At 24.4% G+C, this 12326-nt stretch overlaps 1 long non-coding RNA gene across 4 annotated transcripts; it reads right to left on the reverse strand.

Annotated features, from left to right (window-relative positions):
- Positions 1 to 331: 331 nt before the first annotated feature.
- On the reverse strand, positions 332 to 2686 carry LOC136091641 (uncharacterized). 4 transcript variants are annotated; one of them, XR_010644149.1, is made up of 3 exons: positions 2469 to 2686; positions 2034 to 2130; positions 332 to 527 (listed from the first exon to the last, which is right to left on the reverse strand). It is a non-coding gene; the product is annotated as an uncharacterized LOC136091641 (long non-coding RNA). The 4 variants fall into 4 exon arrangements; XR_010644150.1 differs by lacking the exon at positions 2469 to 2686 and adding an exon at positions 2327 to 2462; XR_010644151.1 differs by lacking the exon at positions 332 to 527 and adding an exon at positions 1807 to 1838.
- Positions 2687 to 12326: the final 9640 nt, after the last annotated feature.

The following is a 12326-nucleotide window of genomic DNA, read 5'->3' on the forward strand; positions in this document are numbered from 1 at the left end:
TAACCAGAGAATATTCAATACGATATTTTCCTGGTATTACATGCGCATTTAAAACTTTCCAAAAAACGCATTATTTACGAATATTTGTTAGCCGTTTTATCGTGTCAAACGCGCATTAAAAATAGACATCTGATGCGTATAAAGACAGGTATACAATACGACGCCAACTGAGTATCAAACTCGCATTTAAACACGTAGAAAAAACGATAACCAGAGAATATTCAATACAATTTTATTAACTAATATGAATTCATAACATAATGACAATGACTAGCAGTAAGCAACCCGTAATACGGGTTATGAGTTATTAAATCATTAATAACAATAAAAACACATTAATAACTTGATGTATTATCTAAAAAATTAAATACAAATTTATCTATAAATATTTTAACTTTGACTCCCTATCAGCAACGCCATTGCTTATAGTTAACGACGAAGACCGCATTAACATCAGTTGAGTTCTTTTTAAAATCTGTCACAACACAGGTACCAGAAACGGAAAGTCAAGTAAAGCCTGCAAATACCTAAAAAATGAAATTAAAAAACAAAATTACAATTTTTAATTACAAAAGTGCTATTTGCATTTTATTGTTAGTAGAATTAGGATAATAATAACAGAAAATATATTTTCTGTGACTACAGAATAATTAAAAAAGATTATAAAAAGCTAGACAACACAATGTAGTAACACGGGCAAATAACACTGCAACTTAATAAAATATTTTATTAACTTAAATACTTGGACAGAAAAGATTTTATTTATTACAATATTTGAACAATCGGGGGACAATTATAGTTAAACAATTTAAACAATTATACCATGAAATAGCAAGCAAATCGTAAAATATTTCTTAGAAATGATCTATTTATTTCATTTGACTACTATTTTCAAGTTGCCTATAAGCATTTACATTAATAACTTTGTTGAGCCTAATACTATCTATTTCAATTTAACAATAATCATTAAACATATTACCAGAAATCTTACTATTACTGCAACTGAATAAATGAACGTAAAAGAATCTTACAAATTGTGATCTTTCTAATCAAAGACTTTATTTAAACCTAAGATTTATTGAAATCCATATCTTTTTATATGTTTACATACATTAGTCGTTTGTCAAAAATATTAAACAACATTTATTTACATCAATTATTTTTAATTAAAAAAGAATCTAGACTACAATGCACAAAATTATTTTTACCTTAATGCACAAAAATAATAAATGCACAATCTTGTATAAAAAAATGAAGCAATGTCAATCAGTATATTTTACTCTAAATTAATTATTTAAATAAATAAATATATATATATATATATATATATATATATATATATATATATATATATATATATATATATATATATATGTATATAGGGGAACATGGGGTAAAATGACAAATGGGGCAAGATGACGACCTACAGTTATCTCTTAAGCAAAACTAAATATAACAGTTGACTTTAGCTGAAAGGGAAGTTGATTAATTTTACTAGATTTATCAATGGTTTCTTTTTAAATATTATTTTTGTGACGAAAGCTAAGTATTAAAAAAGTTTTTCCAACATTAAGAAAAAAATTTTTTATCTTTGTTTGACTTGATTTATTACATCGCTACATCACCAGATAAAGGTAAGTTTTAATTTTTGGGACAGACTAAGATACAGGCATTTTTCGAAACAGTTGTCATCTTGCCCCATGTTCCCCTATATATCTATTCACATACCTTTAAAAAGTGATATTACACTTTACACAATGAAATATGGAAAAACATCATCATTTTTTTCAACTACTTTCAAAAGGAATTTATTTATTTTTTCTAGTCTGTTATTTTTTCTAAGAAAGAATATTTATATAGATACAGAGAAATATAAAATATACTGAAATATAGGCAGATTTATGTTTATAAACTTTTGTGTCAACAAATTACAGTCAGTTTTCCATGTTAAATACATAAAATATATATCTAATATAACGTAAACCAAATCTCAAATAAATCAAATATAAAATAAAACAAAATAGTAAACTTACTCAAATCAGGATCAGTTATACCGTGTGAAGTAACTAAAAAACACTTCAGTTCTTTTCAATTGCTCTAAAAAATAACTTTCAGCTCTTTCCAATTGCACTAAAAAGAAAAAAAAAACTTACTTAGATAAGTTGCCAAGTTTTTAAGAATCTGAAAACAAATAAGTAAAAAAACAAAGAACAAACAAACATTTATTTGTTAAAACTACTATATTTAAACAAATTAAATTTAAAAAAGTGTAACACCAATTCTCCTTAAAAGCTAAAAAATTTTCAGCTCAAATTTGCTTGTATACCTTGCTTGTAAAACCATGTGAATAAGAAACACATTTAGAAAAGCCTAGAAACTACTTAAAGATGACATATGCAAAATTGAAGTTTGAACGTTGACTGGACTAATTATTAGCAGATGTTTTTAAAAAATTCATAAAGATTTACATATATTCGTTCTTTTATATCGCATAAATCCATCATATGAAAAATCTGAAATGAAAAAATGTAATGGATAAGTAAATATAAAGAAAAACATCATATATGAATCGCAAATCAAAATATCAGATAGAGATAAGATGTCATGATAAGAGAGTAGTAGTTGTTAAATATTGTTATTTCATGTTAGCTTTTAGAAAACAATTCATGTTGGTACGTCATGGTTCTAAAAATTTAGATTAAGATATAAACAAAATATATATATAGCAAAACGATTTTTCTTGAGTGGCTTTTAGTGAATGATTAAAAGCAGTGACTTTCAATAATAAAACCACTTATAATTTTTAACAATAGACACCAACATAAAGGTAAGCCAAATGTAACAACATTAGTAACATAAATAACAACTTTATGCAAAATCTTGCTCAACACGTTTGCTAAGTCACACACTTTGAAAACATGATCCATAAATATTATAAGAAGTGTTTATATATGTTATATAAATTTAAATAAATATATTGTGTTTTATAGTTAGTATATATGTTTATATTATGTTGTTTCCATGACATGGAAACAACATAATCTAAACATATATACTAACTATAAAACACAATTTAAATTTATATAACATATATAAACACTTCTTATAATATTTATGTACGCAATAGATACATTTTACACTATTTTAAAAATACATTTAGAAAACAATTATATAACACATATTACCACATACATATATTCATCAAAAATATTTTAATTTTGATCATAATATAAACATATATGCAAACTATAAGCATATATAAATTGACTTGCGTGAACAAAAAACTTAAAAATAACATGAAAAAATCTAAAAAGATTTATATTAATTTATAAATAAAGACAAATATCTCGTAATAAAATATCAAGTTATAATCGTATTTAATTTAAATCAAATACTTATTGAATAAAGAACAAAAAACAGATAAAAGAACTGCAATCCTAATAACAAAATTTAACGTTTAGCAACAATTAAAATGTCAGTGTTGGCTCAAAAATTTTAACTTATTTTTCAAAATTTTTCTAAAACAGAACAAAAAAAGGTAATAGCAGAACAGAAATAATAATAATAAAATAATAATCAACAGAATAAAATAAGCAAGGTATGAAATGATAGGATTTAACGTATATTTGAATTATATTAATTTAGGACTTCATAAATCTAAATTAATAAATTTAAAAGTAGTAATGAATATTTTTATGATAAAGTTTTAGTAACTCTTTTAGTGCAATAAAGTACTGTAACTGTACTGGAGATAATTTACTAAATTTCTCAAGAGAAATCTTTTTAATTTAAATTTTGTTTTCGCAATTTCAGTTTAAGCATGCGCTTTAAAAGCAAAGATTTTCGTTTTTCCATTTTTTGTTAATATTTGATCAAAATTGTTTTCGATATCATATCCGATTTTGATCAAATATTATAAATACGTATTTTTGATAAATAAGTGGTATTGAACTCGAATTCGAAACTTAAAACTAAATGCGTATTTTTCTGGTATCAACGGCGGTATGTTATACGTGATCAATACTCCGAGTATTTACAATACTAGATATGCCGACTGGGTTGCTAGAAGAAATTGTTTTGATATTTGAGCAAGTGATTTTTCCACCTTTTATTTCAAAAGGTTTACTAAAGTAGTCACAACAACTTATCTTACCTCATTAAAACAGAATTAAAGTATCAAAGTAAAGAGTTTAAAGTTCAATGGTGTTATCATGCTACATTTGAACTTTAAACTTTATGACATCAAGATTGCACAATTCATAAAAAAACTTGTTTAAATCTGGGTTTTTAATCTCTCTTTTCAAAAGAAAACAGTATAAAAGGAACAAATTTTTATTTTGAATTTATTCAAAGCCAAGTGAAAAAATGGAAACAACTGATTTTGAAGTTGTTTATTGCAACAATAACAACTATGTAAAATTTGCAGATTTAGCTGGTGCTACTTTGTGGCTTATAGATTTTAAAGAAGAAAAAAATGTTAAAGATAAACAATACTCTACAGTGTCTCTTAAACCTGTTGCTCAATTTAATTATACAAAAAAGGAATTGATTTACAATCCTAAAAGTGAAGGATGCGAAAATCTTTTTCCGTGGAAATTTAGAGATATGTGCGATCTCAATAAAACAAATTATTTGTTCAGAGGTGAAATTAAAATAAATATAGATGATACAAAATTCAAAATTCCTAAAGGTGAAAGAACTTTTATTGTGATTCTTAAATTGAATCATAATAAATTAACCAAAAAAGGTTTTGGAATCTTTGATGAGTAAATTAGAAAACGCTCAAAACAAAACATATCAGTTTGCTTATCCTAAAACTGGAATAATAAAAAACATTGTTATTAATGGTTATATTAATCGATTGGCAAAAGAAGACGATGACATTTATCTAACAGAATAAGAAAGACTTTTTTCTCTAGAACCTTTTCTCATTACTGCATTAAATAAAAATGGACAATTTAGAAATTTTAATCAAAACTTGAAACGTGTTGCTCAAGATCTAGCCGACAAAGAAACGAAATGAAAAAATTAAATGCAGAAAAAGACGAAGAACAATTTTTTGTAAACTTTTTAATGAATTAAAAACACCTGTTTAATTATAAAAAGCTAGTTTTTATATAAATAATTTCTATATAAAGAGTTAAAAAAAATTCTATTTAAAGAGTAAAAAAAATTCTAGTTCAATTTTGAAAGATGAAATGACTAGCAAACAACTCGATGAAAGTCTGCTAAAAGCAATTCAACTTTTTTATCCTGATAATGAATTACATTCTATGTTATACGAATTTCATCATTTAAGTAATACGTACGAAGAGCGGCAAGATATTATGTTTTCCTATTTAAAAAATTGGAATTAAACTTGCCTGAAGAAAAACTTATTGATTTGCATTATATTTTCATAGCTAAAGACTATGAAAATCATCTTCATTTATTTGAAAAATTGACTCGTGAATATGTAAGTTTTGCAAAACAATCACCATCATGGAAAAAAGTATGCTTGAAACATGTCAAATGATCAATGCTGATTATTTAAATATAACAAAAACAACCGTGGAAAAACAATACGAAGACTAAAGAAAAAAAATGGATGGCTTTATTAAAATTTATAAACTCTATTACAAAACAACAAGAAGAAATCAAAATAAATGCTATTTGTGGAAAAGTAAACTCAAATTATCTTTAAAATACTATTTTTTGTTTCCTTATATAACCAACAAATGGGAATGCGACGAGTGGAAGAATAATTGTAAAATGTTAGAGAATCAGTACACTTCGTGTGTACAAAAACCTTATTTTTCATATCAAGACAAACTTTTTCATAATGGATATTACACCATTTATACACCTACACCTATTTATAGTTATTTTATAAATAAAAAAGTCAAAGGAGAAGGAGATGTAGTTTATATTTATAAAGCTTTTGATCGCTGCAATTTTCATGATAAAAGTTTAATAGAATTATTTCCTACAACTTAATGGATTTATTTCTTTAAAAGAAACTTTAGCGTGTCAATGATTTTATACAGAAAAGAAGACGAATTTTATAATTACTAAAACGATAAAGTGGATCAAATTAACCTATACACAAAAACTGTCATTTCACCAATTATTATATTACGGAAAAGGAAGAATTATAAACAAGATATTTTTTTTTTCCAAAACAAAAAGTTGATACACAAGATTTTGTATTTTAAATATATTATCAAAACATTCGCACTTGTTTTTTTTTAAATTGCCATGCATTGCGTATTATCTCTAATCAATTTGATAAACTCTCTGTACTGTTCAACACATAGCTTTGTATTTACAAAACCGTTAACAAAATCTTCGAAAAAACAAGAATATATTAAAGTTTCATAATGAGGACAATGTTCAAAGTTATGTACTTTTGTTAAATAGTTTAGGAAATGTTCCATACATAACAGTTTGGTGTTCGCGTATATAGGTAATTTACATATTTTAGGAAATATATAACGGTTTAAATCGAAAATATGAATTTTGCTTTCCGTTTTTATTGAGTTCAAAACATTTTTTTCAATGTAACCTCCTTTGTAAAATACGATATTCAATTCATATTTATTTAATTGTCTTCTAAGTAATTGATTACAGAATAACAAAAAATAATTTCACCAGTAAATTTAAATGCGGGATAATAGTTCAAACCATGAATGTTGTTATATCAAAAATAATAAGTTTTTTTTATATTTTTCATTCAAACTTTCATACTTTGCGCAAGGAATGACCTGCACATGAAAAAATACTTTATCAGCAATTGATCTTAGACAAAGTTCTCTTATACAATGTCTTTCCCATTCATATTGCTCCTGGTTATTAATGAATTCGATATCCAGTATCCACAACTAAATAAAAAAAAATTTTTTTTTTAAAAAAAGAAGCGCATTCTTTTAATAAAATGAATAAAAAAGTATAAAAACAGTTAAAAAAATTAAATTTTTTTAAACTAATTTTTATTAAAAATGAATCGCATTGATAGCATCATTAAAAAAATCTATCACGATTGCGCTATTTGCGCGCTAGATGAAATATCTAAAAGATATAAGCATCACGAAAATAAATCAGGAAATTCTTCACCCTGATCTGTTCAAGTAGAAGAAGAACATTATACAGATATAAAATAAATTGAATTTCTACAAAATGTACTCGATTCAAAAAGAATAACATTAAATTCTTATTCTATTGAAAAATGTTTTAAAAACTGTCAATTTAAAAATTTGTTAGAGAATCCACGACTCTGTCACATTCATCTTGATCAATTTGTCAAATTGAAAAAAGAGCATGTAAACGATAACTATATAGCTGAATACTATAAATCCAAGCTTACTGTTATACTACTAGAAAGAGATATTAGGCCGACTTTGGATCAAACAGATGGATTTGTAAATACTTTTACAACAAAAATAATACCTACCGTCTCATCATTAATAGAAAAACTAAATGGTGCTTTAAAAAAGAATTCTGTTAAAAGAAACATTGAAGGAATTATAAAGAATGGAACAAAAAACTTCTTTTGTGAATATATTACGCGCTATTGAAACTTTATTTATTACAAGTTTTTTTAGTTTAGAAAAAGAAGAATAAAAATATGTGCACTAATAAATCTTTGTCTCATTGTTTTAAAAACTCTGAATTTAAAAATTATTTTTATAGGAGTATATGCCTTTGATGACCTCAGTCAAACCCAAACCCATATTTATATTATTATAAATATGAAAAAAATGGTTCTTTTATCATTTACAATAACGAAACTTCAAAAGAAGCAGGTCAACATTGGAGAGTGTTAATCAAAGTAGACAATGCTTCTTTTTTCTGCTTTGATAGTTTAGGAGAAGAAAGTGTACTACAACAAATTCAAAATTATTTAAGATATAATAGACATTTGTTTAAAGCTGTAGAAGTAAATTAAAACTAATGTACAAATCAACACTATTAATATCAAATATAACGAAATTGAAATTAATTCCCATATTCGACAAACACACCATTTCCCAACAGAATGGACCGCAGATAACCACGAATTTTATTGGTTTACTAAATTTATTTCAAAATATAGCGCTATAACTGGAAATCAAAATGTTTTTTTTCATATATCAAATTTCCTTTTCAAAATGAATAATAGCAGTTTATGTGGAGCATTTGCTGCCTATTTTTGTAGCCCTTTTATTTCGTACTGAAAATGTTTTATATACTGATCAAATTTATTTACCTTCACTGTGCAGATTGCTTAATGATTACTTCTTCGAAGTGACATCTCTGCATGCTTCTGACATAATTCAAATAAATCTTTATATATTTTTTCAGTTTATTAAATTGGAATTGTTAAAATATCTTGATGCTGCTGCCAAACACTTGTTTAAAAAAGGCATACATTTGCCTTCATATATGAGAAAACAAGAAAGACTGGATCGAAAACTGTTATCTATGAAAACAAAACAAATTTCTTTGGATCATGATATTTTTAAAAAACAAGTATTGGCTCAAAATAAAATTAGAAGTTATTTATTAGATGCTCGTTTCTTAAGAACTAATAACGAATGCACTTGGGATAAATTACCCATATTAGATAATAGTACTATTCCTTCTGCATTAAACGAAGAAAATATTTATTACATGCAACAAGAAGAAATGAATAGAATTTACTTGAACAATTATTCTCGATTAAAGACCATAAATCAATTTTTAGATAATCCTATTGATGATGTCATGACTAAAAAAGAAATATAAACGCAAGTGGCACTGAATTTATTATAACAAACATGAAACGAACATCGCACACGCTGCTAGAAGAAGTAATTAGAAGAAAATTTCTCAACATGCAGAGGTTATGGAGAGCTTTTTATTATTTTCAGAGAAAAGAAAAACATTGAACTACTAAAAAACTGTACTGTACATGTTTTTAATAAATAATTGTGGATTTTCAATACGAACACAAAAAGAGGAGCAAAAATAAACTTTTATAAAGTAATTTGTTTAAATTGCAATGGCAAAAAGACGCTAATGATAAAACGAAATAAAAAGAAAAAACTAGAAGAAAAACAAGAAAACAGTAAATTTATTGTACGTAAGTCTTTAGAAAATTTTATATAACATTTTTTTACAAAAATGTATTTTTTTTTAATAAACTTAAAATACTTTATCAGGTGGCATATAAGGGTTGACAGGTTTTGTAACAGTGGGTTTTGTAACAACATTTAATTTTTTGCCTTTCCATACTTTTTTTAAACTGAGTAACAGCAAACCCACTTGTAATGCGTTAAATACATTTTTAGGAGATATATATTTGGCTATTCCTCTTCCGCGTCGTGTTTTTTTAGTTTTCTTACGTCTATAACGTCTTTGCCTTCTTTGTCGATAAGCCATGTTCCATAAAATTTTATAACAAAATGTAAAAAATTTTTTTATGAGATTTCGAATTGTTTTTCTTGTTCGTCGTCATATATAAAAACAATATTCAATGTATTATTTGATCGAGTTACTTTCATAAGATGACTATGTTTCAAACGACATAATAATGAATAATCGTTTCGCATTGTTTTGCAAGTATCAAGTTTAAAACCAAAAAAAGAAGTTAAACGTGGAAACGAATAAAACTCTTCTACATAGGTTTCAAAATCCATTTTATATTAGGCTTTCTTCTTCGAGAAACCAAATATCAAAAGAGTCTTTGATTACATCAACAAAATCCTCATATAACATTTCAAATTCGTGTTTATTTTCATCATAAATAAAATCAATATGAGCGTTATCATTAGAACGAGTTACTTTAATTTGTTTACCACCATCCAATCAAAAAAATAATTTAAAATTACCATGGACTTTTTTTAAATTATCATTGCCTGTAAAGTTAGAAGTTTCTATATTAACGATTGAATTAAAAAATTCTTGTAAACAAGTTTTAAAATCCATTTTTTTCAAATGAAATTTTTTATATGAAAAAAACTATATTTATAGTTTTTTTTTAAAAAAAACACCATTAAATATTTTTTTTGACATTATACTTTTGGTAATTCTTTGCCATGATAAAACACTCCGTTCAGACACGACTTATTGTATATAATTTATTTACAATATCATATTCTAATACAAGTCCACCTAAAAAAGTGGATATTTTTGTGTGTCCGTGACCTTTATTCCCACTTATGATTTTAGCTATTCCGTCTTTGTATTCGTATATCAATATATATTCTCCACGTTCGCTCGTATGTGTTCTTAAATTCTTCATTCTGTTTCTGTATCGACTGTATTTATTTATTTCTTTTAACAACAACATATAATCGTTCCAATTTTCTTTCACATGTTTAAAAATGATTGTCCAAAACAACTTTTGCAATATTTTTTATTATGAATTCAAAACAACGAGAAACATCACGTTTACGTGATGTTTCTCGTTGTTTTGAATTTATTTAAAATGCTGTTTTAACATTTATCGCAGAGTTTTTAAAAAGTTGTTTACTCCATTTTTTAATCTCTTTAATTTTATATATAAAAGCGTTATTAAAAGTTCCTAAATTTAACTACCATGACACAGCATTCTCTTTTCATTGAATAAAGTTACATCACTTTGTTTTTTAAACAAACTAATCTGTAGAGATTGAATTTTTTTACATTAAAAGCGTGTTTTTTGCTAACAAAACCAAAGGGCGACAACAAGACTAGTGAAAAGATTAAAAATGAAAAATAATAAAACCGAAGTAGTAGTAGAGTTAAAGTTTCCTTAATCGGACATCATAGCTACTGAAGATGATGCAGAAATTTACGAACGTTTGTTTAAAACAAAAACAATAGAAGAGGAAGATGAGAAAAAAAGTAAAGAAATAATATGAAATAATAAGATGAAAAAAAAACTCATTTTAATATCGAAAAAGTAAGTAGATTTTTTAAAATATATTTTCTTATAAATAAACATAAGTTTTTTTTGCGAGTTTTTTTATTTTTTTTAGAAAAAAAAAAAGACCAAAAACCGATAAAAGTACGACGCAAAGCGTTATCACAATTATTTATGTAAAAAAATAATAGGCATTTCTGCGAAATTATAACTTTTTTATTATATTATATTATTTCTATTTTTTCGTCTAATGTTTGCTTTTTTTAATTGTTGTTTAGTATCGACATATGATTAAGCTGTATAAGCCCAATGTTTTCTTCTTGTACCCACTCTTCTAAGTTTACGGTTTGTTTTTTATCTTTATATCTATTATTTGTTCTTCGTAAACATGATAATATTTTTTTACAATTACTCGGTAAATACTCGCTATCGGTCTGTGTCAATGTTGAACTCTGTTTGGACCAGTTTATGTTTGAATTGATTTTTTTGTTCTAGAAACTGTTGTTTTTGTACGTGCCATATTTACATTATTTAGTGATCTAGGAGTATACCTTATTTTGGGCAATATTGTTAAAAAAAATGATATTTTTATTTTAAAGTTTATATATACTTTTTATTTATTACAAAACAACATAGCATTTATATATAAATTAACTAACTTGAAAATATTCTTTTTTAGTAAAAAATGAGATACATATTTATTAATAAAATTAAATACGAAATACATAGCCATGTTTTCTTTAATAATTTTTATATCATTTGCGATGAAAAAAACAACCAGTTATTCATGTATTTCCATACAGTTACAAAAGAGGTATTTTTTTTTCACTTTTTACATTAAAAATAAAAAAATTTTTTTATAAAATCTATTCTATTTTCTTATAGATCAAGAATTAGAAAAACTTGATTAGTTTCTAGAAAAAGTACAAGAAAGACATAAGATTACACAAAATAAAGAAATAGATCCCACACATTGGGATTATTCCCCACGTAGGTTTAACTTTATTATTTTATATTGTTTATAAAAAATACTTCTTTAATAGTCTATCTCTTTTGTTTAGAGAGCCCTAAACCGGGATAAATATATTTATTTTTTACATTGTATATATTTTTTAAGAAATAAATTTTTTATTAGTTTTTTATGTGTGTGGTTTATATATATATATATATATATATATATATATATATATATATATATATATATATATATATATATATATATATATATATATATATATATATATATATGTACATATATATATATATATATATATATATAAATATATATATATATATATATATATATATAAGGTTTTATATTTCTTTGTTTAATATATATATATATATATATATATATATAATATATATATATATATATATAAATATTTATATATATATATATATATAAATATGTATATATATATATATATATATATATATATATATATATAAACTTATAATAGAAAAAAAATGATAAAACAAT

The sequence above is a fragment of the Hydra vulgaris genome, chromosome 15, assembly GCF_038396675.1.
Source record: "Hydra vulgaris chromosome 15, alternate assembly HydraT2T_AEP".
In the NCBI taxonomy this organism is placed as follows: Eukaryota; Metazoa; Cnidaria; class Hydrozoa; order Anthoathecata; family Hydridae; genus Hydra; species Hydra vulgaris.